This window comes from Aotus nancymaae, unplaced genomic scaffold, assembly GCF_030222135.1.
Source record: "Aotus nancymaae isolate 86718 unplaced genomic scaffold, 86718_ANA_hifiasm-v0.15.2.pri h1tg000012l, whole genome shotgun sequence".
Taxonomy (NCBI): domain Eukaryota; kingdom Metazoa; phylum Chordata; class Mammalia; order Primates; family Aotidae; genus Aotus; species Aotus nancymaae.
In genome coordinates, this window is record NW_026988423.1 from 48,576,368 (window position 1) to 48,582,546 (window position 6,179).

A 6,179-nucleotide genomic window follows, 5' to 3' on the forward strand; every position below is an offset into this window, starting at 1 on the left:
ATTCACTGCTGAATCAATCCCACCCAACCCAGCAAGAGACTGCTGGCTGTGCCTCCCCGTGTCACCTCTGCATATACTGCCACTCCTGCCCCTGCAAAAACCTGGGCTTCTACCAAGTTAACCCATCAACCCCAATGTGAAGGTAAATCCTCCTCCAGCCCTTAGGCATGCAGTCATTAGCCAGGTTTCCCAACTCGGAAACAACAACAAATACTTTCACAGGAACCGCAGTACAACTTCTGTGTGCCTCTATTTCCAATCACCCAGTACAAAGACAATAAAACAAGCCCATAAGCGGCCCCATCACCAGGAATGCAGAGTTAACTCTCCAAGCCCCAATCTGTCCTCAGGTATACCTCTGGGCACCTACTGCCCCATAATGTAACTCTACCTTACAGCTTCAGGCCCCAACCGACTATCAGAACTTTCAAGTCTCCCAAGCCGCTCCATTTAGGCAGGCTGTCCGCTTTTCAGGACCCCTGAAAGTCATTAGTAACTCTCTACTGAAGAAACGATCAGGATTCTGCCATGGAAGGCATGCTCACTGCATGACTCTACACCCATGGAGCCCTTGCAGCGCGGCCCCCACCCTGAAGAATGCCTCCTGATACCCACATTTAACCACTCTTTCTGAATGGATCCTGGTAGACACAAAGTGATTCTTCAACAGGAAAACAAACACCAGGGGCCACTCAGCTTTCCCCACTCACCCCTTTTCAGCTGCCTAGCGGAGCTGCCCTAGCTAGCACCCCAGGAGCGTGGGAGAGTAACAAGAAACTCACACACCTTTTTTTTTTTTTTTTTTTTTTTTTGAGACGGAGTTTCGCTCTTGTTACCCAGGCTGGAGTGCAATGGCGCGATCTCGGCTCACCGCAACCTCCGCCTCCTGGGTTCAGGCAATTCTCCTGCCTCAGCCTCCTGAGTAGCTGGGATTACAGGCACGCGCCACCACGCCCAGCTAATTTTTTATATTTTTAGTAGAGACGGGGTTTCACCATGTTGACCAGGATGGTCTCGATCTCTTGACCTCGTGATCCACCCGCCTCGGCCTCCCAAAGTGCTGGGATTACAGGCGTGAGCCACAGCGCCCGGCCCTACACACCTTTTTAACAACCACAAGCAGTTCTGTCTGACAGCCAAGGCATCTTTTTCATGTGTGGGGCCTCAACTTACCTCTGCCTCCCCACTGGTTGGCCTGGCACCTGCACCCTAGTCTTTCTAAGCCCCAAAACAGACATTGCTCAAGAGAACCAAACTTAGCAGTTCTCATCAAAGCTCAAATCAGCCAGCACCGAGCCCTGCGGCCAACGCCCCTGCCAATAGGACTTGGAATTCCTGCGGCCACAGGAGCAGGGATGGCAGGGCTGTCCACCTCCCTGTCCTACTATCACACCCTCTCCAAAGACCTGTCAGACAGTCTGCCAGCCAGGGCAGAATCCACTCTTACTCTTCAATCCCAAACAGACTCTCTAGCAGCAGTTACATTCCCAACACCATCAGGGTTCAGACCTCGTCACTGCCGAGAAAGGAGGACTGTGCACCTTTTTAGGGGAAGAATGCTGTTTCTATACTAACCAGTCAGGACTAGTATGGGATGCCACTCGACGGTTAAATGAAAAAGCTTCTGCAATCAGACAGCACCTCTCAGACTCCTGGGCTGATCTTTGGAGCTGGGCACCCTGGCTCCTCCCACTAGCTGGACCTCCCGACTTCTCACCCAGTTCTTACAGGACTGTATTAAAGCTTTCACCCATGGAACAATACAAGATACGCTGCTGCTTTAAGAATACCGACAGTTCCAGGAACGACAGTCCCTGCGATCTAGCCCCCACCCCATACGTCGCCCCTATCCAGCAAGAAGCAGCCAGATGACTCTGGTGCCCGTCCTCTGTTAGGTATCAAGAGGCTGGAATGTCAGGGATCAGCTGTGCTGTCTCAGAAAACCCCCTCTGATGGCTGACCCCCATTCCCCTCTGATGGCTCTGCAGCTGCACTCCTGAACCCCTATCTAGGTGCCACATCAAGGCTGCCAGACCTGTGGCCATTAAGCAAAGCCTGATTACAGCTATCGGGCAGCTCGAGGGAGCACAGGGAAAACATGTTGGCGATCCATACTTGTGAATTCCTGTTTGACACATATCTGTAAAAAAATCCTGGTTTCTGTCTTTTTTTTTTAAAAGACTGCTGCCACAAAAATCACAGGATGAGGTACTGTAGGTCTGTTACAAGTTAACAAAGTATCTCTGTGCCTGTTAAGGAAAACTCCCTTATGCCCCCTCTCACTCCATATAAGCCCATGTGTTGTAAGCTTGGGGCTGCCTCCTCTGATTGTTACAGAGCAGCCCAGCAAGTTAATGAAAGTTTCTTGCCTGACTTTGGGTCTATTCTCCTTTCTCTTGGCTACCTTTATACCTGGGAGGTGGAGGTGGCAGTGAGTGGAGATCGCGCCATTGTACTCCAGCCTGGGCGACAGAGCAAGACTCTGTCTCAAAAAAAAAAAAAAAAAAAAAAAAAGGAAAAGGGGGAAAAATGCAAAAAGTGGCCAGGCCTGTAATCCCAGCACTTTGGGAGGTTGAGGAGGGCAGATCACGAGGTCAGAATTTCGAGACCAGCCTGACCAACATTGTAGCACCCTGTCTCTATTGAAAATACAAAAATTGGGGCCGGGCACGGTGGCTTACGCCTGTAATCCCAGCACTTTGGGAGGCCGAGGCGGGTGGATCACAAGGTCAAGAGATCAAGACCATCCTGGTCAACATGGTGAAACCTCGTCTCTACTAAAAATACAAAAAATTAGCTGGGCATGGTGGCGCATGCCTGTAATCCCAGCTACTCAGGAGGCTGAGGCAGGAGAATTGCCTGAACCCAGGAGGCGGAGGTTGCGGTGAGCCAAGATCGCGCCATTGCACTCCAGCCTGGGCAACAAGATTGAAACTAAGTCTCAAAAAAAAAAAATGCAAATGTTAGTTAGGCATGGTGGTGCACACCTGTAATCCCAGCTACTCGGGAGGCTGAGGCAGGAGAATTGTTTGAACCTGGGAGGTGAAGGTTGCATTGAGCCAAGATGGCGTCACTGCACTCCAGCCTGGGCAACAGAGGGGGACTCCATCTCAAAAAAAAGAAAGAGAAGGTGAGTGGATGTAAAGAAACTCCTCTGTCTGCTGTGCCAGTGAGACCTGAACATGGGGAGCTAGTGAGGGAAGCCGGAAGAAGGTGCAGTGTGGTAGGAGGGGTTCCCGGCCCTGGGAAGCTCTTCCAGGAGGAAGCACCATCCTGGTTTGTGTGCAACAGAGATAAAGGAGAATCAGGAAAATAAAAGCATGTCTCAGCTGGATGCTGAGGTTCACACCTGTAATCCCAGCACTTTTGGAGGCTGAGGCAGGAGAACTGCTTGAGCCCAATAGTTCAAGACCAGCCTGGGCAACCTAGTGGGACCCTGTCTCTACAAAATCTTAAAAATCATCTGGGCAGAGGGGTAACAAGGTGGTGACCAAGACAGTGGAGCTCCATAAGCTGAAGCTTGCTGAACTAAAGGAAGAATGTCTTGAGCTGGGTGCGGTGGCTCGAACCTGTAATCCCAGCACTTTGGGAGGCTGAGGTGGGTGGATCACATGAGGTCAGGAGTTCAAGACCAGCCTGACCAACATGGAGAAACCCCATCTCTACTAAAAAATACAAAATTAGCCAGGCATGGTGGCGCATGCCGGTAATCCCAGGTACTCGGGAGGATGAGGCAGGAGAATCGCTTGAACCCAGGAGGCGGAGGTTTTGGTAAACTGAGATGGTGCCATTGCTCTCCAGCCTGGGCAACAAGAGCAAAAGTCCATCTCAGGAAAAAAAAAAAAAAAAGACGTGCTTTGGGAGGCCAAGGGGAGTAGATCACTTGAGGTCAGGAGTTTGAGACCAGCCTGGCCAACGTGGCAAAACCTGTCTTTACTAAAAATACAAAAAAAAAAGGAATATCTTGCTCGTGGTTTGGAGAGCAAGGGAATAAAGATCTTATCCACAAGCTCCAGGCATATCTTGAAAAACATGCTGAAGACGAGGCAAATGAAGAAGATTTAGTGGGAGATGAAACAGAGAAAGAAGAAATAAAGCCCATAGGGCTCCCCGTCAAAGAGAAAGAACCCCCTGAAAAAACTGTTGATGGTGGCAGCAGAAAATAATGTAGTGAAAACTACATCTGAAATTCCACAGACCGAGAGAATGCAGAAGAGGGCGGATCGATTCAATGTACCTGTTGGAAACAGATGCTCGGAGCCGCAAAGAAAAATCAGCACTGAGACAAAGGATTTTTTTAGCAATGCAATTTTTACTTCCTGGACTGCAGGAAGGGTACCCTCACTAGCCATCTTGCCATGAGAGTACAGTGAACAAAGGAAAACACACAAATGTATCCCTTGCACATCTGGGATCTCCTTACTGCTCTGTCTGACCTCCGTTGGCTGGAGCCAGACCTCACAATCTAAACTAAAACCCGATTGGCTAACAGCTGAAAACTTTTCTAAACAGGTAAAAGCAATAGCGAGCTGGGGCATGCCTGTGAGCACATCCAGCACAGGTATCTTGGTTAAAGTACAAGGACATAGAATGTACTACGTGCCTGTAAGCATGGCATGTCTCGCAGCTACGTAGGATAGGGCTTAACAAAGTCATTAGCACACTTATTCTTTAACAAGAAAGGAAACTTTAAAAAGGAACATTTCTACTTCCCACAGTACCTGTGAGCTTGGAGAGTAAGAAAGCTCTTGGGTAGCTAGATTTCTTCACTTCCAACAAAAGGTCTGTTATCTGATAACAAACCCGTGGTTAACTTGGATAAGCTGAAGGAAAGGGCTCGAAGGTTTGGTCTGAATGTCTCTTCAATCTCCAGAAAGTCTGAAGATGATGAGAAACTGACAAAGAGGAAGGAGCGATTTGGGATTGTCACAAGTTCAGCTGGAACTGGAACCACAGAGGTCACAGAGGCAAAGAAGAGGAAAAGAGCAGAGCGCTTTGGGACTGCCTGATGAAAAGTTCTTTCTTTTTTTGAGACAGAGTTTCACTCTTGTTGCCCAGGCTGGAGTGCAATGGCGCGATCTCTGCTCACTGCAACCTCTGTCTCCCAGATTCAAGCAATTCTCCTGCCTCACCCTCCCGCTGAGTAGCTGGGATTACAGGTACGAGCCACCATGCCTGGCAAGGTTTCTTCATGTTGGTCAGGCTGGTCTCAAGCTCCCAACCTCAGGTGATCCGCCCACCTCGGCCCCCCCAGAGTGCTGGCATTACAGGCATGAGCCACTGCGAACGTTCTTGATACTGTTTTCCAGTGTTTTCTCTGATTCTTCTTGGTCACATATATACCTAAAGGCACAGTCATGTGCCGATGTCCTGTCTGGCAATGAGGAAGCATGCACCCCAGGTACATCCGTGAACTGCAGGAGCAGTTTGACTTATTGCTGTCAGCTTTAAGGTTGTGTATTTTTGTTTTTGATTATGTTGCTTGTTAATTTAAAAAAATATAGAAATGCTGGGCGCGGTGGCTCACGCCTGTAATCCCAGCACTTTGGGAGGCCGAGGCGGGTGGATCACGAGGTCAAGAGATCGAGACCATCCTGGTCAACATGGTGAAACCCCGTCTCTACTAAAAATACAAAAAATTAGCTGGGCACAGTGGCGCGTGCCTGTAATCCCAACTACTTAGGAGGCTGAGGCAGGAGAACAGGAGAATTGCCTGAACCCAGGAGGCGGAGGTTGCGGTGAGCCGAGATCACGCCATTGCACTCCAGCCTGGGTAACAAGAGCAAAACTCCATCTCAAAAAAAATAAAATAAAATAAAATAAAAAATATATATATATATATAGAGAGAGAGAGAGAGAGAGAAAATCATCTGGGCATGGTGGCACGTGGCTGTAGTCCCAGCTACTTGGGGAGGCTGAGGTGGGAGGATCACTTGAGGCCAGGAGGTTGAGGCTGTAGTGAGACATGATCGCACCACTGCACTCCAGCCTGGGTGAAAGAGTGAGACCCTGTTTCAAACAAACGAAGTGTCTCCTGGAGTTGGAAGAAAAACAAACTTTTTTGTTTGTTTGTTACTAGTTAATCCAATTACTCTCAAAGGGTTCTAGTCAGGGAGGAGACCCTTAATCACCCTTAAGCATCTAAAACCACCCGCCTTGACTTCCACACTGCATTTCAA

The 6,179-nt window shown here is 49.1% G+C and overlaps 1 pseudogene; it reads left to right on the forward strand.

Moving 5' to 3' along the window:
* The first annotated feature begins 3,064 nt into the window (after positions 1–3,064).
* On the forward strand, positions 3,065–5,009 carry LOC105715002 (SAP domain-containing ribonucleoprotein-like; annotated as a pseudogene).
* The last annotated feature ends 1,170 nt before the right edge of the window (positions 5,010–6,179 follow it).